Below are 23,130 nucleotides of genomic sequence, written 5' to 3'. Positions count from 1 at the left end.
CGTATCGTAATAATCATATCCAACTTTGATTTTGTGCCCTTTGGAGTAGAGACTCTTGGGCCGTGGGGCTCAAATGCACTGGCGGTACTCCCGGAACAGGTACTTTCCAGGCTCAACGAATAAGTATAGCAATACAGTGAAGAAATGTTGTCAGCTTAGGTATACTGCCTATGCCTTTTTAAATTTACATTAATTTCTTATGTTTTTGGTTTGAGATGTAATGTCATAATGTTATGATTTTTGATGATCTGTGTCATTATTCGTAATTCAAATACTGCGATACGTGATTGAATAAAATAAATTGTCAATACGTTGCCATTAAAGAAAAAGGTTTTCCTAACATCATTAAAGAATACATTTACACATTAGTCTTGACATTACTTAAGGTTGAAGCCAATAACGATTTAGTGAATGATAAATTCTATTCATTATTTTAAAAGGATCTTCAAAAACAAGCTCTGTGATGACTACCACATAACTCCGTCATTTATAGATCAACAGAAGTATTATTTTTATCTAAATAACCTTTTAGATTGATCACTTCATTTTTATTATTTATTCGTCTATGTTGAAGATTTCGAATAAGTTTTGATTTGAAGTATTGTTTATCGTAATTTCATTGGAGTAATTTTGACTTGTGTGTGGTGTCATTATGAAATATAGGTTAATTTTTGAACTACATGTAATACTGCTAATGGATTGGATTGAAGACTAGGCAAAATAAATTTTAAATTTGTTAAATTAATTGATATATATATATAACGTTTTAACTAAACTAAACTTCGTGAACCCTCTCAAGATACCAGGCATTCCATCATCCGATTTGCCCCTTTCAGAAGAACGCGTTTAGGCCTAAACTCTACATTGAGTGACAAAACCAGTTCTGGCTATCTATACTTTTTCACTTTGTGTTTGTTATATTTGCCTATAAGTGCTTGTCACATTAAATCTTGTATTTTCTTTTTCTTATGTACCAATGTAACAGTGTGTCGAAAGTTTGGAAACTATTGTAAATAAATAAATGTCAAATTAGAACATATACAATTTTTAAATGATAGTTACGTACGAGCGAGGGCTTAGTTTATATGTACATATAAATGTTTATTTAATATTCACCATCTTAAAACTAATTTATTAACTTAAACACGGCCTTAATTAAGAACAAGTACCTAACAATAATTCCTTTCATTCATTCGTAGGCACGAAGTAGGCTTTAAGGCGAGGAATTAATTCATGAAATAAAAACATTTTATATGAATTGCTTTGTATATGTTTTGAAGAAATATTATTAATGTATTTAAGAAATTTCAATTCATAAAATGCATATGCTTTTAGTAGTAGCATTCCAAGCTTCCTTATCAAAGGGTTTCTTTGTATACATGTCTTACCGTCACTTTTGTAGTGAATTATATACTTGTATTATCGAATTTTTGCTTTGGAATGATTTCAAATCCTATTGGTTGGTTGGTTAACGGTTTTCTCTTAGCTAGTACAGCATTGGGGCCTTAGAAAAATAAAGACATCAGACCTTTGAAAAATGTTTACATTTGAAAGTTCTTGAATTTTTGAGGTTATTTATATTATTTTTTTTTAGGATATACTACTTTAATGAGTCAATTTTGTGTTTATTCATTTTCTAAATAAATTATTAATTTCATATTGCAGATTTATTCTTTAATCTATACGACGTCTTAGAGTGTTTTATTACAGCGTTATTTATATTTGAAGACGGCACGTTATTAATATAATAATATAATTTGAATATATTCATAAAAATCTATATCCATACAATTGTTTTATGTGGGGCGCCACTTTTATTAAATTGCGTAAATTGTCATCACGTAGGAGTTATGTCAAAGTGACATAAAGATTAGAATATATGCAAATTCCGTAGTTGTAATAGTTGTTTAATATTCAAACAACGTTTTCGCCGTTCATATAAAACATTTCATGCAATTTTGATTAGACAAAACCTGGATACAATGAAATAAAGAACACTTTCTCAACTCTATTGATTTAATTTACAACACCGATTAGTTAACATTCTTTGCTATGTTATTATACATTATATATCTAGCAGACGTCGTAATACATTAAAAATAGTTAAACTGGAAATGAACCGGTCAAATTGCCGCGTTTGTGATGACAGATGGGTGATAAAAGACCCTTAATTGGAATGGCAAAGTGGGAAGAAAAAAGAGAGGATGCCCAACAGAAACCTGGGAAGATGAGAGGTGGCGAGGCGAGGATGAGAGACAAATGGCCATCACTTAGTCCGTTAATGTTGACTTTTGCCTTTATTCGAGTACTACATTAAGCTAATTACTATTTTTATTATTTATTTTATTTGTATCGTTCTCAAGTCCTTATTTTGAAGGAAAAAGTAATATATTTACCTAAGTTCTTCAAAAAATCTTTAATAACCTCAAAATAACATATTTGCCAAGCAGCGCGCCAATATATTCCACAGAAGAATCTTAACCTTTGTGCCAATAAGGATATTATTGCATTTCGTTTCACGTTTTAGCCTAAATACAAACAGGTTGGTTTTTATAAGTTTTAGCGCCATCTGTTGACTAACGCATTGTACTATTCATAGTTTCAGAAAACACAATTTTCGTAAATTGTTGTTTTACCATAAATTGAAAATGAACAAACGTCAAAATTGCCCTAATAAGCAATTCTAAACCCGTAACAGTAGTTTTGTGTGGAAATCGTAAAGTGAAATCGATAATCGTTACGGCACTTGAACAATCGAGTCGACACATCTCACGTCACGGTTCAGCGATTAATAGAATATTCGACCTTATTACGATTATGGTAAGGTGACAGCACTCGTTCAACCCTGAGGATAGGTCATTACCATATTGTTAGGTAACCTTAGAGTTATTAACATAAATGAGAGAACTGTTAGTATGCTACCAGTAACAATCGAAATTTTTATTCGACATTTTTCAATTCGCCTGCCTGCCAAGCAAAGGCTTCCTTCTTTCTTCGTCTTGTATTTAGAGCGTAGCAATTCATAAAAGGCTGACAACGCACTCGCGTGCCCTTGGCATTGAGTGTCCATGGGCGGCAGTCATCACATAACATCTAGGATCTGATGTTATAAAGACCAGACCAGATAAAGACCATGCTGTCTTGTTTTACTTATATTCTCTAGAACTTTCCACAATCTTGTGGAACAAAAATATGTAGAAAAACGCGACTCCAGCCATTTTTCCAGCTCCTGACATTGAGATATTGTAACATTTTCCCGCCAACAATCATGGCTTCCTTTGTTTATTTTTCATGTCACCAGCCAGCACTTACGACTCTAAAGGTTTTATATATATTTAAAAATACAAACAAATATTACTGCGCAATACATAAGTGCGTTACTAATTATCACGGCCTTTTCAAAAATGGAGAATTCCATAGTCGATTCTTTGTATCTTTCGTTATTTGGTAAGTGAAGACCAGTTTTCGTTCATTATTATATATTTCGAATATATTTTTTAATAGACTAATTTGATGTTATAAATGAAATTAAGAAATACAAAATCTATCGAATATCGAATTCCTTAATAAGTCACATAATGACATGTTTATGTTATATAAGATTTAAAAAAAATACCTATATACCGGAGGATTTAGTATAGGATTTGGACTAGAGTTACTCCTTTTCTTATGTAACAGGAGGCAAACGAGCAACAAGTCGACGTGACGCTCAGGGCTTATCAAGGCACGACCTTCAGTAATGAAGACCATTAACAAGAAAAAATACACTATCTAAAAGCATGCAACTCTATTTAGTCTTGAGGTAAAAGACGAAAAAAGAGGTGTGCGGGATCGAAAGACAAAATCATGGTTTCGCTAGTTTTGCATCATGCATAAACCGAGGATAGAGTCGTTTCGTTAAATAAATCAAATTAAAAAAAGAAGCTCATCAATCTTCACTTCACTTCACTTCACTTCACACACACACAATTCCGCCAATGTCGCGTTCTAAGTCTTAACATGGTGAGGATAGTTTTTTAGTTACCTAAAACAATGATGACGACAGACAGACGAAAGACAAAACACACACACATATAATAATATATAAAAGAGGTTAACATATATATTATAAGGTATGGAGGGGAGAATCTTATTTATAATTTTAACTTATTAACAGAAATAAATTCGCTAAAATTTTGACAACAAAGCTGGATGGGAGGGAAAGTAGGGAGTTAAGGTTACATGGACGAGGGAAATTTGGAGAAAGATGGTCAAATAACGAGTCATTAATTAGAGAATAGTTAAAAAATATATGGTCTGGCCTACATCCATATCTCACTTACAGAGGGAACTGACTTTAATTTTAATTTTGGCTAGGTGAACGGTAGTACAAGCGTGTCCTATAGGACACGCTTGTACTACCGTCGTCGTACGTCTATAATCAGTCGTCTTCGTATACGAAGACGACTGATTATAGACGTTTGCTTAAAAAATTATGTTTAAAAAACCACGGCGAAGAAGGGATTGAACATTGAATATTAACATAGTGCCTGTCAGTTTTTTCTTTAGAAGATTGCCAATCAGTAGTCCAGGCTTTTAAATGGTGGGAGTACGTAAGAGCTCTTATGTCATGTTAGGACTCCACAACTGGTGCTTTCCTCGCTCAACAAATTAGTATTGCATTACAGCGAAGAAATACTGCCAGCGTTAAAGGTACACTGCCACAGGGACCAAATTGTTTTAATTTTTTATTAACCTAATATAGTAATAATAAAAAATATTTTTTTATTATTACTAAATTAGGTTTCCAAGGCCGCTTAATTTCGTAAATTTTCTCAAGAAATTTATCTGAAATCTAGAATACATTTTAAGTATAAATAATATTGATAGATATTAGAACCCGGCTTAGTTCTTATTATTCTTGTATTTAACAATAGTATAGAGAATACATAAATGTATTCTATGACAGAAACGGAGGCTTTGTGCTACACTATACTTTCTGCTAATTGTGTCTCCAATGAATTCTATTTATTAGGCATTGTACTCACGAAGTATTATTTATTGTTTATGTCACTACAGAAACAGTAACAATAAGTTTTAAATATATTTTTGATATAAACGCTGAGCTCTCGACAGCCCCGAAGTCCAATCGCCCAGATCCCCATAAGCCAATTAATTAATTTCCATTGTTCGGAAATAGCCTTTGGCTGTATTTAAAGTACTCCTTGGGAACGAAGTTACACACGCATAGCCTACGTTACTGAGGAATAATGTAGGTATAATAAAGTGTTTCATGAAGTCTGTGGCGTAACTATCTGAGGCCCGTTGAATTTTCTTTTGATGGGCCTATCAGTAAAAATTGTCGTAGTAGTAGTAGTAGTACTAAATTGTTGTAGTAAATTTAATTTTAATAACTTCGAGATTCAGATCAGTGTAGTCGTAGATCGTGTACACGTTGTATATGTCCCACTAATGCCACAATAATAACCCCTCTCTTAGGCCAGTGAAAATGGTTTGTAGTCCCCACGCTAGCCCAATGCGTATTGGATTCATCCATATAACATAATATCTCAATGCATTCATCATCTATTCGTTTGTTTTTCGGTGAAGGAAACGTGAGGAAACCTGCATACATTTACAATAAAATAAAAATAATAATTTTTTGAGCTCGCGGCCTCTTGGGTCGGGGGCCCGTGGCAATTTGGCAGCCCTGCCACCCTATTGTCACTGCCTGTAGTTTTCTAGAGTTAATAAAATAAACATAGCTTTCGTTCGAGTATTATTTAAGTTACATTAAATTTGATGACCTCCAAAGGAGTGAGGCCTCCAAATTCGTCTATTAGTCTTTCATCTTTGCAACTATTTTTCAACAATTCCCCGCTATGTCTTTTATTTCAAGTTACTGTTAGGCGTTTTCTTCTTTTTCCCCCACTCGGCTATTCCTAGTATTCCTGTATTCGTTACAAACGTACTAAATCTAAATCCTCTTTTTTAATTATTCCCTATACGCAAAGCTGATCAATCTTGTTACAAATTTTGGATTTGGTTCGGTTCTCCTTTTGTATTTATCACAGATACAGAAAAATATCGCAGAAAATTTAAACGACCTCGGGCTTGTAAAGCATAAGGAATGAAAACGAAAAGAAATAACATAAATAAAGTTAGAACAAATGTCGCAATCAAATATTCAAAACGTGATATATGCAAGCGTTTATTGAATACATTTAAAATAAAAAGATTTTCAGAATTTTACATGTTATTTGCTTCGTAAATAATACGCAAGAGAAATTTTACTAGTAAATAATAATAGTACAGAGTATAATAATCATAAAATAGAAGTCTGATAATAGTTATTATAAAGTGCTTGGAGAGTATTTCTACATCGAACCACTCCATCATAGGACACGGTTACACCACCAATATACTACAGTTATAAATATATATATGGGGCAGTGTGTGCCTTTTATTTTGAGGATCAGATGACACTTTGATTTAATCATACATTCAAATGATGAATATTAGAGAATACGTAAATCTAGACTAGAATACAGTGTTAGTCTAGTATCAGGCACGGTAGGTGATAAGCTTCCCATGTCTGACACGAGATGTAAATTTTTGGATCTTAATTGTACGAGAATTTCATAACTATGTACATGAAGCAGTGTTTGCCTAGTAGCATGACTCATCCCTGTGGTCGTAGGTTCGATACCTAGCTGTGCACCACTGGGCTTTCTTTTTGCGCATTTAACACTCGCTCGTACTGGTGAAGAGAAACATCTCAAACATGCCTAAAGCAAAAGGTGATTTGTGTGAGGCACTGGCTGATGAATTAATTGGCTATTAGAAAGAACAAATGATCACGAAACAGACAAAGAAAACTGAAGCCTAAAAGGATATAGCGTCAATAGTTTTTTTTCATACACGACGGATGTTTTTTTTAATTATTTATTTATTAGTAACCTTACAACTAACATACATATTATGAAAAACACACACAGACAATATACAAAGCCAAAACATATTACATAGATAAACAATATATGAAAAGATTGGCGAAGAGTTTCTTGCCAGTTCTTCTTGCTACGCTACGCCCTTGACTTGATGTATATGAAACAGAAAACAAAAGTAATTACTTAACAAAAAATAATAATATAAAAGTTTGAACGCAGGACCCCAAGTAGCATGCTTAAACCACTAGGTAAACAGTGACATAACCAACCCATGAACGAGACAGCAGTATTTAATTAGCGTTTAAAATTTCAATGTAAAAATATTAAAATATGTAAGTGGCCAACGCTTTATATTGTATATTGTTATTAACAATGGATGACAATGAGTTGACTTAAGATACAGCCTCGCTGCAAGGCCGGAGATGTGAGAATTGAGCTAAGTGACGACTTGAGTACGCTTCCTTTGACAAACAAATTTAATGTCACTCGCTATATTAAGTTTTTCAGAAATAAGGGGACTGCCAAGAACTCTTATTACGAGCCAATTGACAACCTACAACTGAGATGCATCGCAATTATACGTTGAAATTTTTTTATTATCCAAAGAATAGTTTTTAATAAATAATTATACTATCTAAAATATCTTCTTGTGATTGATAAATTATTTATTATTATGGAATCATTTGTCGACGCAAGTTCTACAGTTAAATTTCATAATCACAAACAAAGTTATCGTTCTTTCGTTCGGTCTTGCGATTACTACCACTCCTTATATGGAAATTGTATTCAATTTTACAACAAACTCCCAAGGGAAATTAGAATTATCACTAAATAAATTCAAAGCCCTCGTTAAACGTAAATTAATCAATAAAACTTTTTTTATAAATTTGACGAATAATTAAATGATCCTAATCCTTGGGATTGATTTGCTCCAGTTCAAACAATTTGTATGTCTCAATACTTGGCGATTAAAAAGAGTGGCAGGAAGTTTCTTGCCAGTTCTTCTTACCCGCTCTACGCCCTTGACTTGCAAACTGGTAGTAAATGTAAATTTACAACTAATTTAATTTATTTTTGACGTTCATAAGTGTACTTGTTTACCTATATGAAATTTATAATTGTATATTTTGAGTTTGATTCCAATACGTTTCAGTTTATAACAGGTCTATTACGACAAATGCTATTAAATTTAGGAACTTAAACTCATATCTATTAGATTTTTTAAAGAAAGCTCAAGGTAGACCTCTGAGTCAAATAATATGGCCAAGCGCTATGTCTGCAAGTCAAAATAAAATACGTTTTTCAATTACTTTCGAAACGCGTCGTTCGTCTAGATGCTACGAATCTGGAATGTATTTTCTATGTGCGCAGTTAATGAGTACTCGTAGGGTGAAGATTATTTCCCTTGACTAAAAAAAAACGAATTCTTACGAGCTTCATTACGTTCTACCTGCCCACCATCCCATGGGTATGGACATTGACAGCATTGTATGCCTATGTTAATCTTAGACTTCGATTTCCAGCTCTAGTCTATTTTAAGCATTTCCTGCGTTGATGATTGAAGGAATGATATGTATCTCTTAGGGTTTAAAATCCAAAACGATTGTTTCCCCAGGCTACGAACCTCATACTATTAACGGCCAATCCTACTATTAATCTATTTAAAGTAATCTGTAGAATTATATTGTATCAAATATCCGGTTAATCTCCATAGAATAAAGGAGATTTCTTGATGAATTTGTTTGACTGGACTGAAATCTATGTTATTTATTTATAAGGTAAAGTAAGAACCTGTTACTAAATGCTTTTGAGGCAAATTGAGGTATCAATAAACAAAAGCCTTGTTTTCCGAGTAGGAAAAATCGGTTAGATTGCCTCTCAGTCAGTTGTCAGACGTCGGCCGATGCGCGCACACGTTCGGTTGGCAGGAACATTCGAATTCGTGCCGCGTGTTTTTGAAATTCGAATTTGTGTTTTTATTTTTTTTATTTTATCTGTGCAGTGCAAGGATTTTGTGCGCCAGTCAAAGAGGTTCGTAACATTTATTAATTACATTTTATCATTTTGTAGATCTATTTTGCAGTATTTTTCGTGATCTGTGTCGGATAATTTAATTTGTTTTATTTTTTAATTTAAAAATTGATTTCATTTTTTATTCGGTCCAAAAATATGATGCAATGCACAATTATTCAATTGTTTTCATGCATTTCTTAGATTGTAGGCGGTCAGCTGACTTAACTGCTCATTTCCTTATTCGAGAAATTGAAATGTTTTTTTTAATCTGTGTGTATTAGGGAATGAAAATAAATTTTGTTATATGATTGCTTTATTCTGCCTGTTTCAATAGACCCAGAAAAGTTTTAAAATACGTCGCCAATAACAATTTACAAAAATAAAACAATTTTAAATATAATTTTTATTTAAAACAATTTAAACTAAATTTATTTTCAAAATACAAATTAAAATTCTCGTGTACGCTGTGTGAGCAGCTTATCAAAATGTTTGTTAAATTTGTTAATAAATATTTAATGTCATTATTGAAACTTATTACCATTTAAAGTTCGAGTGTTGCAAATATATATTTTCGATAATTAATTAATATATTCCAAATATAGCATTAAAATTGAACAAGGTTCGCTATGTTTGTTAGTACTTGTTTTCTAATTACGACGCAATACATATGTATATGTATTTCGCTCAATATATATCTATCTCTCAGCATATAAATAGACCAGTGTTGGCTTACTGGCTTGTTGCACTGGACTTTTCTTTTCTGTACATAGAAAACAAAAAAATTAATTCCGCTACAACCTAAAAAGGTTACAGCCTCTTGTGCCTGACACACGTCGACTTTTTTAGTATTAGGCAAACGAATCTTCACGACGTTTTCTCCACCATAGGAGCGAATGTTAAATTCACAGAAAGTCCATTGGTGCACAGCCGGAGATCAAAACTACGAACTCAGGGATGAGATACACACGCCGAAGCCACTAGGCCAACACTGCTATAGAAAAATAGTCCATTGAATAAGCTAAACATCCAATTAACGGCATATCTCCGTCACAAAGGGCAGGAACATAGAAAGATACAGAAATCCGTGGCTAGACCAAGGGTTTTTTAATACATATTAAAAGTGTCATATATTACAATATTAGACTTATACAGTCAAAACCGTCTACGACGACATCGTTTAGAACAACATATCGGTTATATTGACTAAAATCAAAGGTCCTGGATGAATTCTATTGTATTAGGTACTTAATAACAACGTTATCGGCTGTTACGACTATCTGTTTTTGACCATAGATGTCGGATATCGTTATAACAGATTTTGACTGCCTATGTAATGGGGAGTTAATATATGTATTGTTAGCTAGCCTTAGCTAGGAAATTTAATGCTCTTAAGAAATGGAGTACATCGTTTTTAGTTATAGATTGGATGAGTGGTATTTTAATCAATAGCGTAAGTAGATTACGCTTAATTAACGATGTTGGGATTAAACGTATTAATTATCTATACACTGTAAACGGTATCTTAAAATCACTGAAACGATTTTGGTTTACGATTAGTGTTTAAAGAACTTTATTTCTCATTGAAAGAAAACAATTTTTTACCGGATTTAAGCTATGTATTATTATAAACTTATAACAAAAGACGATACTTTATTTCTCATTACAATAAATTTATTTTATTTACATGAGAAACTTAATATATATATACGACCGGGATACATGTCGACATCAGCCCAACTTCAGTCTACTGCACTCTTGAACTGGTAAAACGATTAGGATTTTAGGTAAAAATGTCACGTATAATAGAAAATTGGAAAATAAAGAAAATACAGTAAGTTTACAAACAATATTGTTTATTAATCAACGCGCTATTGTGTTGGGTGTTATATTTTCTTATTGTTCGTAAATAGACGACTCATTGAATTTCCTGTCAATTTCTATAAATAATTCTGATAATATTATGAATAACGAGAGTTAATAGATACTAAAAAGACCATTAATTACTCGTTAGAAACATTGCGACACGACCACAAGTGTCAAGTCTTAACTGTGGACTGGTAATATGCGTTCATTAGAAGAAAGAAGAAACTGGCTCTAACCCTTCAGGGTCGTTATTTATCGAAAACTATTATAACCACTTCCGTAAGACAAAATTCATTGACAGCGGTCAAACACCAAATATCTGCGGCCCGTAACAAGGCGACCGACATACCTAAAGAAGGGTTTATAAATGAAGGATCTATTTAGAAGTTGTATATAGGTGGGCATCTAAAAAAAGAAGTAAAAAAAACCAGTGGATTCTGAATCTGCTTTAAGATCATTTGTGAATCTAATAGACAAATAGATCAGCCTCATGTGCCTGACATACGCCGTCGACTTTTTGAGTCTAAGGCAAGCGAACTCTCGCAATGTTTTCCTTCACTGTTCGAGCGAATGTTAAATGTGCATTTAGATAGAGTCCGTCAAGTCCATGCACAGCCGGGGATCGAACCTATGACCTCAGAGATGAGAGTCGCACGCGACGACAGTTAGTTAGGTTTATGTAAATTCCAAATTCAATACGATAATGTATGGAAGATGACTCCCGTAATACCAACTTAAGTAAGTCTTAACTCAGTAAAACTTAGAACCGTGGCGCTAATCGCATACGTTAAAAATATATTTAAATGATAGTATTTTTAAGTTCGGTCACTTAATTTTAAATTAATAATTATTACAAAGATTCGGAAACAATTATCCGTTTTATTATTTATTTACGTAAATGCTAGCAATATTTTACGTAAAAATTGTTAATTTCATTAGGTAATTATAATATATTTTTTCTAAGTATTTTCCTAGTCTGCTTTTAGCCCGTAAAAGCCTTCGTTGGTACATCAAACCTGTGTCGATTAATATAAAAACGTGTATTGATTGTTCTTTTTATTTCTCTTTTATTATTATTTTAAATTTGTTTCATTTTCTATTTATCATTTTATTATTATTACTGTGTAGGTTAAGAATATTGTAAATATTAAAATTAACGGGCAAATAGAAGTAACTATACCGATCAAAAACGCAAATGGCGTGTGCGTGTTCTTTTTTTATAGAAGAAAATAGTATCAAAGGCGGCCATGATGAAAACTAAATGCTGTCATTTATGTTTAGCTCACTCCCTTGCAAATGAGTGTAATGTCTGCACTTGTGTTGAGTCGCGATTATGCGGTGCAATTGTTGTGAGTGCTCTAAGCCTTGACCCTTAGCCTTCGCCTTAACTAAAGGAAAGCTCAAAATTACATTTATAGTGCGATTATATCAATAAAGCCCCTTAAATATAAATAAGATGCCTATTATTTCACTCTATTATATCACTGGCATCGACTGGAAATTTGTGAAACATTTTGGATACAAATAGCCTATGTCACACAGGAATTAGACAGAAATTTATTCTCATTAAAAACAAAAACGTACTGGTCTCTTACACGAAACAAATAATAATAATAAGGAAGCAACATATCACACCACCGTCGTACGCAGTCAGGCAGAGTTCATCTACCAAAAAATATTAAGCGCAATAGAAATACAATATTAAAGCCCAGTTATTTTTGAGTTTCTTCGTTTCAAATATACAAAATATATCAGTGTATATACATAATATATAAATAATATTGTTTGACAGGTGAGCAGTAAACCCCGAACATTTAAGATTTGCCAGTTTGCGTAAAATGTTTAGAGAAGAGAGAAGAATGTTTACCTCTATGTGGAAGCGGCCCAATATTTCCGAACCAATTCTTTAAAGGCTGGTTTGCCACTCAAAATCTCAACATGTGAGAAATGCTACTCTCTAGTTAGTTATTTAATTATTAAACTTTTTGTTCATACTTTTGATTATAGGCCGACCTTGACATTTTACTACAACAGATTAACCCTAATATAGTACTATCTTAAAAGTAAGCAAGGAAGTTCAGTAAACATTTATGATAAACTGTGTTTCGTGGCCTAATCTTACTTTAAAGGGATTTGATAAAAGGTCAAAGAGAATTAATCATTAATTCGCGGTAAATGTTTCCAAGGGTAGAATTACTTTTTTAAGTGTAATTAGTTATTTTATAGACAAATCGTGTATTTAATATTGTAAACACACAGACAAGGGGATTTGTACAGGGACCAATCTGTCTTAATTGAATTTAGTGTTTTTTTTTAAATTAATTGTATTTTTTATATAATATATAAATGGGGAGAAGGCTCACCTGATGTTAAGTGATATGGCTATCCATGGATACTCACATTGCCAGCTCGCAAATGCGTTGCCGGTCTTATAAGAATTGGTACTCTCATTCCTGAGTCGAATTTTTATGGGAAATACATACAATTTACAAATTATATTTGTAATAAACCTGCTTTGTTGTATACAATAAATTATTGTACCAATATCACGGCCAGTAGCTCCACGATGGTCAATGGTTTGCGTTTTTATCCTGGGAAACCCTGAGTTCTATTTCGGCAAACCAAACTCAAAAGACGTCATATAACAATTAAATACACATATAAAGTAGATAGAGGTTTAAATTGCAATAATAAGTACTCATACATTTTTATTATGATAATGTTTATAAATAATTATAGTCAGTGTCTGTATTATTCACAGTGTAACTATTTCAATGTCAGGTTGAGCTGGTATGAATAAAAACTATAGTTTTTGCCGTCAGACCCGCTCAAGGTCGGCCTGCAAAAAGCTAATTACCAGCACTGTGAAAATATAGTTAAATCCTGGTAATACAAATCTTTGTAAATTTCTTAAAAGGTGTGTCTTAAGTACGACAGTAGAAAGACGGATCGTCATTTGGTCCAATAAATTATTAAAATATGAATCCAGTGGCGCTAACACAAATGGGTCTTGGCCTCTGATGCATCCGTATCTTTGATCATTTTTATTTGATAGGGAAGTAGGTGACAAGCCTTTGTGATAAATGGAAACTCTCAATGTCAGAGGGCTTTACCGGCCTTTTAAGAATTGATACGCTCTATTTTTGAAGGACCATTAGTCGAATTGGTCATTAAATGTAATAAATTTTTGAATTTAAGACATGCCGATTTCCTCACGGTTCCTTCACGGTACGGGCGAGTGTTAAATGAGCACATAGAAAGTCCAATCGGGAATCGAAATTACAACCTCTGGAATGAGAGTTGCACGCTAAACATTGAACATAGATAGATAATTATTATATTTAACATTAAATGTATTACTTGTATAAAGTTACAATAGTGGTCTATATAAATGTAATTAACGTTAAAAGAGGAAATGTTTTGTCGATATTACGTCTACGGAGGAAGCGTCACACTTTCACGAGTGCGTTGTTTTTTTAACCAAACAATACATTTTTTGTTCCATTCCATTTAGTAGTACCACCTATACTATAGCCAGTATATACTACTGGCTAAAAAAATTGACACAGAGTAGCAGACATCTTTCTCGAATCTATATTAAATATCCGGCGCTTAGATTTATGAATAGGCGATCAGCCATGCACAAGTCTTTGGATCTCATACATGCCGGTTTTCTCACGATGTTTTCCTTCACCCATTGAGCGAGTGTAAATTAGAATTAAAATCCATTGCCTTGATCCCAGCACACCATCTTAGCATTGACAGTCACTTACCAGGCAAACACTGGTCTTTCTATACTATTTTTTTAATTCACAATACATACACTATTACAGTACTAAACCAATTTGTCGAAAGATGTAAATATACAATATTAAATACATAAGGTACACAATATCGCTACTGTGAACTCTGTGAACATATATACTATGATACTATGTCGGAGACAGCAAAAGCGGAGAAAGGCCAAGAGTGGTGAGAAACGCCAGGGAACAGCTAGTTTTTAAATCATCATATTTAATAAAGAACAGTATTTATTTCCAACACACAAATATAAAGTATTTGCATTTTTCTTAAGATAATTTATGAATATACATTTTATATTAGTATTCATATTTAATTAACGTCAGTTAAATTGTCGTATGTCGTATTTTGTTATGTTCAGTTTAAAATTTCTGTTGTTTGGTGAAGTTCTCAATCCGTCCAATCAGTTGTTTGTATTCGTTTGTATGTCTGATTGTAAATATTTCTATTAGGTAATTAGGTGACAGCTTGCCTGTCTACGCACTATTCTATGTAGGACTAAAACTTCAACGAAGTTGTATGGTCTTTGTTAGTATTATTTTAACTTTATTTAAAACGCGAGACGATTTCCCTTATCGAAGCTAATTTTACAACGAACTGTACAAGTTATATTACGAGTACATCTTCAAATGCTATCGCTTCTTTATAAACATTATATTTTTCGTAATATTATAAATTAAGTAATAGTAAAAACTATAGATATCGTGTAAATTATAAATCACTTAAAGATATTTAAATTCGCCGGCACAATTTGTCGACTGACTGTAGCAATACCATAGAGAATAGAAATAGCTATAGATAGCAGACAATGTAGGAGTGTACAGATTACAGAGGAAGGGTGGTAAAGGCACCTCATTCAGGTTAATGAGAGCTGCTTCTTTGCTCGCATTGTTACTTCCCGTTTCACGCGGTAAAGAGCTCAAAGTAGTTTTGTTCTTTTATCTTCTATGTGAATTTGATACATAAATAAATATCATTGTGTACGACTTTCTTAGTTAAATTTAAATTATATATATGTACGGATTTAAAAGCGAATAAACACGAGGAGCGGTTAGAATTGTCCCAATTCCTTTACGAACGGCTTGATCTCCTTGGCATTGCATAGAGATGTGGGGTCACTCGGCATCTTCTACCGCATTTAACATGGAGTGTCCAGAGAAGTTGTTCAGTGGTCAGAGTGGGCAGAAGGTTCACTTAACATCAGGCGAGCCTCCTGCCCGTTTGCCCTCTATTCTATAACTTATTATTACTAAGCGAATCATGAAATACATTTATATAGATTAAATATATTGCAAATTGTATCAATTAAATTGTCATTCGTTACAACGATGAAACAATTAGGAAACCACAAAATTGACGTAATTCTTTCCGATATGAATAACAATAAAGTATAAATCTTAATTATTAACCATAAATAGAGGTAAATACTACGTTAATAACTAATTAGAAGTTAATTTGTCTAGAACGATATTGCGCAATAATATAAAGAAATGTAATTTTAACTAAAACAAATATTTGTTCAGCTGTTATTTAGGTTACGACAATATTAATGTATTCTAAAGGGACAAACTAAAGGCCTGCTTGCATTGAAAGCGTAATATTTACTAGCAAATATTAAAACAATTGTTAAATGCAACATTGAACCATATCACGCAGGAATAGGGGTCATAATTTCGTGAGTTGGACGACCTTTAAGTTTGACCGTGTATTTACTGCGGGTCACGGACAAGATTGCGTCACCGCTGCATTTTTTGTTTGATCACTAAGAGTTAGATATTGATGGATCTCTTCATTGTTTAATAGTTAATAATAAGCCACTGAATAAATCGTGAACGTGCATTTCTCAAGTTAACGATTACGATATACATGGTAACCGTGAATAGAAACTCGGGTTGGGTAAGCCTTGTCTTTCATATCTGGATCAAATCCAGGACCAACTAGAGAAGGGACAAGACAAAAGTAATAATTGACGAACATGCATGAATGACATGAAAGTGGTTGAAGCGAGGGAGGTATGCACCTTTGCAAGAGATTCGTGGTTTTCAGGAAAAAGGGCGTAAAGATATAAATTAACTGTATCACGATAATTTTAATTATTTCTAATCGTAACCAAACATACAATAGACTTAATAAATATAATATACATTGTTCTTACGATGGCGACATAATATCTATGAATATAATTTCTGTATGTCAACATTATCATAACCGGCTCGGTAATTGGCTGTTCAATTAAATATTGTCTAATGGTGAATTCATCGCAGCGAACACAACAATTCATCAGCTTACATCAATCCGTTATTAATTAGTATTCATTTATTATTAATTTGCTCGGATCGCTGATTTAGCTGAAATATCCTCTCTTAGTTTCGAAGATTTTAGTAGTTTCATATAGATAATCTATCAAAAGGTAGTCTTGTTTTGACATATCCTTGACTTGACTTAATGTCCTATATCCCCATAAATGGGGCAGAGGGCTTCCACAGTGAGTCTCCATCGCGTTCGATTTTGAGGCTCGTGTTTCACCTCGCTCCAAGTCCTTCCGGCTCTCTTTGCCTCATCTGCAACTACACGACGCCAGGTTTGCTTGGCATAATAGAAATTTCTTCGGAGTTTATGGCCTATCCATTTCCACTTGCGTTGCTTGATCTTCTGGCTTATGGGGGAAGACATATACTTACATTTTAAAAAATGAAGTTTCCTGCCCCAAAAATTGAAGAGACGAAAATTCCTTTATTATATTATATAAATTTACTTTAATATTATAGAAGAAGGGAAAAGCCAGTACAGATGGGGTTCAAACGTATGGCTCAGGCATGAGGGTCTACTTCAAGCCACTAGGATAAACCTGCTCGTATTGGTGAATAGGTAAAACAATATTGCTTTTACTCAATTTTCTCGATACTAGAAAGCTAGTTGTGTATTTAATCATCCTAGTTATTTATGGAATAAAAATTATTGTTTTGTTTTTAGAGATTGGACGGTTTCCAGGACGACTTTTCTCGCTTGTCACCTCATAATTTAGTGTGTGGACGCGATCTTTCATGATGATAGCAGTAGACAATAACAAAGACACCAGATCCCAAGGTTCTGGTTCATACATCAGGTTGACCTTGGGATTGCTACATCGGACTTGCATACGTGAGGATCACTTTCGCTAAGTGGAATGGGGCATGATTACAAATAATTAACTAGAGAAATCCTTTTAAACCATCCGTCTAAGATTTGAATTGGATATCCCTCTTGAGAATCCAAACCTCATTGAAATGTTACCACTGTTAATACATTCGACCTCTGTTTCGCAGGTTGTTTCACTCGAGCGTGAATACGTTTTCACATTTCACTGACCTAGAATTAACCTAGAAATTGACGGAATTGTATATATTTCAATTCGCAATCCCTCCAATTGTGTAGTATCTGCTATTAGTGTTTGGAAGTGTTGTTATGGTTCTTTGTTTGATTAAACATTTATTTAAAATGTTTTATTAATTTATTAAACATCTATAATAAAATACAAGATTATAGTAAAAATAAAAATGACAAGAGAAAATATATTATACTTCCAATTTTAGATTTTACTAGTAACAAATAACAATGGCGACTATAACGAACAACATATTATCTTTCTCTATAGTTCTTTAGTTTTAGTTTTGCAGTCCTTAATATTAATAGGATACTGGCTTTTTAATCGATTCTATAATATTAAACGAATTTTGACTTGATTTTTTTGCTTGATGATGACAGTTCCATCGTGGTGGCAGGCTTGCTTTAAATAAAAAAGTAAATCGCTTTCTTATTCTCTCGTTCAGGTTCTCTCTGGATTCTTTAGGAGTTACCTGTATCAAGTTGTTGGAAGAGCACATAATCCCTGCTTGCCGTAGGGATATGCGTAACATGCTTTCCTGACGTTACAAAAAAAGAAGCTGTTCCTCCTCACGGTTATTAAAATTCTATAGTCGCAGTACCGTCAAAGGTCTTTTTCTTCATAGTCTTCAGTACTGAAGGGCATGTCTGTCTTGAAAAGCCCTAACCGACACGTCGATTTGCTGTCTCTCCACCACTGCTTAAATTGTCACAGGGCAATAGGGATGTTGAGAATCATTATTACATCTTTATTTGGTCAGACCTACAGGTAGGCGACCTCGACTTCTCCTGCCATCACTCCACCCTACCATTACCAGCTTGTGGAGCCAATATAAACTACAGTAAAAGCGACTGGCTACGAACCGTTTATCGCCGTTCTGATTTTCTCCTAAAATTGTTAATAATAAAGATTGACGTAATGTAGATGCCTCCAGTATACTTAGCTCGCCACAAAAACACCAAGGTCGTAGTGATTGCTGTTGCGATGTTAATTATGTATATTTCGAAATTTTACACGAAATATTACGGTTTAGGAGGACTACTTGTTTAATTCTTTATAATCCCGTTTTTTATTCAAACTGACAATTTATGCCTGCATATTGGAGTGAATTAACTATACCATATTGTTTACCTACATAATAATAATTAAAAATGGATAAATAGAAAATTAAAACTTAAAAGTTTGGTGGTAGTTTATTTGTGTGGAAATAAATACTAAAGTAACTACAATATAAAATTCACACAAATACGATATATAATATAATAACAGATATTTATTGATATCTATCTTAATACAATGAATTATTGAATATCTTTTTTTTATTTCTTGTATTGTCGTCAGAAAATTATAACTTTATTGATGCATTTAAAGAAAACACTTTTTTACCGGATTGAAGCTATGTATTATTATAAACTTATAATTATTTTACATAATTTAAAATTATATTGATGCACGCTCTTGTCATACATATGTATAAATATGTGTTTACCAGTTTTTTGTGGTTGAATCGTTGATTAAGTATAGAAAAATCGAAAGGAATGGAATTGATTAAACGAATTGTATATTTTGTAAAGATTGTTCGCCTTTTGAAGATAAAAATTAGGACAAAATAACGCAAATGCTTTGAAGAATGTATGAGTAATGACGTCATTCAGAATAGAAGCAAGTGAAATTTGCAAGTACTCGAGGTCTCGCAATAAATCAGCCTTAGACTCAACAGGACACAAATCCTCCCGAGGACAAATTAAAATGAATAGGTCCGTTTTTTCTGTAACGAGTCTGTGGTTTAAGTTATAAGCGATTCAAGACGAAAACATAGACACATGCAGGTTGTTTACTTACAGTACAGCACGTCATATACATAATTTAGTACAGCATAGGTCACAATCTATCTATTCAAAATGACAATTATGGTGAACTTAAAAAAATTACATATTACTCTTCCAATATTAGTTTAAGCTAGTAATTTTTTGTTTAACAATGAGGAGTAGGTATCAGATAGGCGTTTGAAAACGATTTGTTTTTAAATATAATACTGCCGAATATATTAAGCAGTTTTGATTTTTATTATATTCTCGAGGAGTTCGAATTGGACGTGTCTTATTAAATTATTAATATCCGAAAACTAATGAATGTAAATAAAGAGTACAATTTCCTACATAACATTTAGTAATACAATAGTTAAAAAAACTTTCTGCTATTCAGCATAAAGTAGTCAGTTATTTTTTATAATAGACCGCTTGTCTGGATACTAACATTTGTGCTGCCAATTCAGTGCTGTTTTTTCAATTTGCCATTCAAACCCTAATTTGGTGGCCAAATACCAAGGTGACGGGTTGTAGCGCGACTTTGTAAACATATGTCATTAATTTTTTTCTCTTTAAGTTCATATCTCGTACCAACACCCAAGACATAACTACCTTTCGTAAGTAGGAATGAAAAATGGCGAAGTCGATTCGTTTCGGAATTGTTTTGAAGCAAATTATTTGTTTTTTGCAGATTGATCGACTATTGTCATTTTGTTATATAAACGAACAATCACTTTTGTGTTATGTTGTCCAATTAGTTGTGAATCATTTGTGAGTGAATGCTTTTCATAAATCCATTTGAGCTTAAATCTATTGATTATTGTAGAGAAACAAATTTACCATGGAAACCCTAATAACAAATAACTAATATATAAATTTTAATTGCAACCATTTTGATCTATCATAAAAATCTTCAAAAAAAAACAAATAATTATCGTCGTTTGATTCAATTACAAGAAACTGATTATATTGAAATTATACCAGATTTTCTTATTATGTATGTATGTGTTAGGTATGTAAGCTTTCATGTTATTAGTACTTACAGCCAAATGCCTGTGGATGTGGACCCCTTTTGTGTGAAGGCTTCCTCCAACCCTTTCCAAATGACTCTATTTTTGACAATAGTCTGTCATTTTTATCCTGCTTTTTATTACAACCCATCACATTGTTTTGGGCCTGCCCACTCAGTCAGTAAAAACTAAATATAATAATTGCCTTGGCCATTAAGACATTACATTTTACAAATAAAGCCGCACAGCTGATCAAAATCCGCCATCTTGTTTCTCTTTAAGAGTCTAACGAATAGTTTTTACCCTCTCTTAATTGTATTAGAAACATTTATTATCATTTAATAATTTTAATTACTTACAAGACAAAAGACAAAACTGTTACACACTTATTTTTCGAAACTATCGCCATTACTTAACATTTTATAAGAATAGACAACACAGATGCAATATATATCATAAACAAACTATTAAACAGATAATAAACGTCAACGCTCTCTTATCATTATGCCAAAAATCAATTAAAAGATTATCTAAACAATTTATTGGGTCACTTAAAATTTAGAAGCATATTTGAAGTTCTTTTAAATAATGAAAGTTATTTCCAATACCCGTGTAATACAAATTACCTAACGGAAGTCGGTTAAGTGTCCCCATTGGGTAGTAAGCTGATTTGGCTCAAGTTACGTAACCTCAATTCAAGTATGATGATCGATCAACCCTTCCTAATCTTATAAAGATTATGAATGTAAATTCTTCCATGTATTACTGTTATGAAGATGTACATAAATATAACTAAAACGTGAATTTATTACAGAAACAGCTCGACGTTTTAAATGCTTTAAGATTCGTAATCCAAAACAGACAATTAAAAGCATTTCAAACGTAATAAATTCGCTATTTTAAATGCGTTTTTTGTTTAAATGTTTTTCTCCCAAACTAAAGACATTATTGTCAATTCTTCTTGTTCTAGGCAATTGATTTGATTCAACTGTCAAGTAGCATTTTTATTGACGTTCATAAGGGTACATTAAGTTACCTACAGGAATGATTCGTATATATAAATGGTACAGAGTCTTATCGTAATTTAAATATAGTATTTTTTATATATTGTAATCTATAATATTTTAACTCGGGCGGTCGTTACATTTTGTTTCGCTTGGGTTATGCAAGACGTTCTTATTTCAATTATCTTTTTGTAATATTCATTATGCATCCAACATTTTTATAATTTTTAGTACTAGTACGTACTATTAGTAGTATATCATTAGTCTAACCTCTCTTATTGTTCCCAAACTCTTCTCAATATTTACGACTGACGATTGTGTGCCTTTCATGTTAAGAATATCAACGGCCACCGAACCGTTCTTTCCGGTACAATAGCTATATTTGTATTTTGATAGTATTTCCCTATTATGCATAAAACAATCATGTCATTCAAAATCTTCTGAGATAGTTTATCAGTCACTTAAATTAGGGTCTGTCATGACAATGGACCGCTTTGAGACGCAAGTTTTATCTTGTTAGCTCAGTTGTATTGGACTCTGATGAATGGTACAGACGACAAACAACTAATTCGATCTTCGTAGACCTATATACCTATTTCCTTTCAAGGGTTCATAAATGTTCTAAGTTTTTAAATTATTAAGTGAAGTTTTTCATAATAGGCATTATACCTTCAGTTCAAAGTAATTAAGCATCGTTGGGTCGAACCCTGGATCCGCTGCCCGGATATATGTCTTTGTCCTCTGAGGAATCCTTTGGCTCACTCTGCAAATAACCAAGTGCGTCTTAAGTCACGGAATAATGCTCGATCGATAGGGACCAAACTTTTTAAATTTATTTTCATTCATTTCTAATTATTTTTATTATTACTATGTATAATTTTAATGTCATGTAAGATATAAAAAGCATAGATAAAAATGTATAAATACAGATGATCTGAAGTTAACATTAAGATATTTATGGTTGAGAAAGTAGCCATGTAGATCGAAAGGAGATGGCATATAAGAAGACAGAAATATGACCAATCATTAAAACGTGTCCTAAATTTTCCTCTATAATGTCTTTTTATAGTAATTTATGCGAGCATTATCGAAACACAGGACAGTGTGATGTAGTTACACGCAATCCGACATACAACACGATTTGCTAATTAGAATTTCCTGTTCACAATGCACTTGCATACAGTAGTACAGACTCAATATTAATTACGTATTATTTATTAATAAATAATTTGAACAGTAATAGACGATTATAATTTAAGTAAGTTCCAATTGTTACAACTTTTTTTTTACCCGGTTAAGGTTTGATTTATATGTGATATATCTTAAATGATTTTCATT

At 32.7% G+C, this 23,130-nt stretch overlaps 1 protein-coding gene across 2 annotated transcripts in view; it reads left to right on the top strand.

Moving 5' to 3' along the window:
• Positions 1–8,826: 8,826 nt before the first annotated feature.
• LOC123712729 (Ig-like and fibronectin type-III domain-containing protein 1) overlaps positions 8,827–23,130 on the top strand; it is a 138,470-nt gene continuing 124,166 nt past the window's right edge. For both annotated transcript variants that reach the window (XM_045665954.1, XM_045665953.1), the window contains exon 1: positions 8,827–8,960. The gene's annotated coding sequence lies outside the window, so the exon portion shown is untranslated. The remainder of the gene's footprint in view (positions 8,961–23,130) is intronic.

Source organism: Pieris brassicae, chromosome 8, assembly GCF_905147105.1.
Source record: "Pieris brassicae chromosome 8, ilPieBrab1.1, whole genome shotgun sequence".
Classification (NCBI taxonomy): Eukaryota; Metazoa; Arthropoda; class Insecta; order Lepidoptera; family Pieridae; genus Pieris; species Pieris brassicae.
Note: the sequence above shows the minus strand (reverse complement) of the source record. Positions and strands in the feature narration are given on the sequence as shown.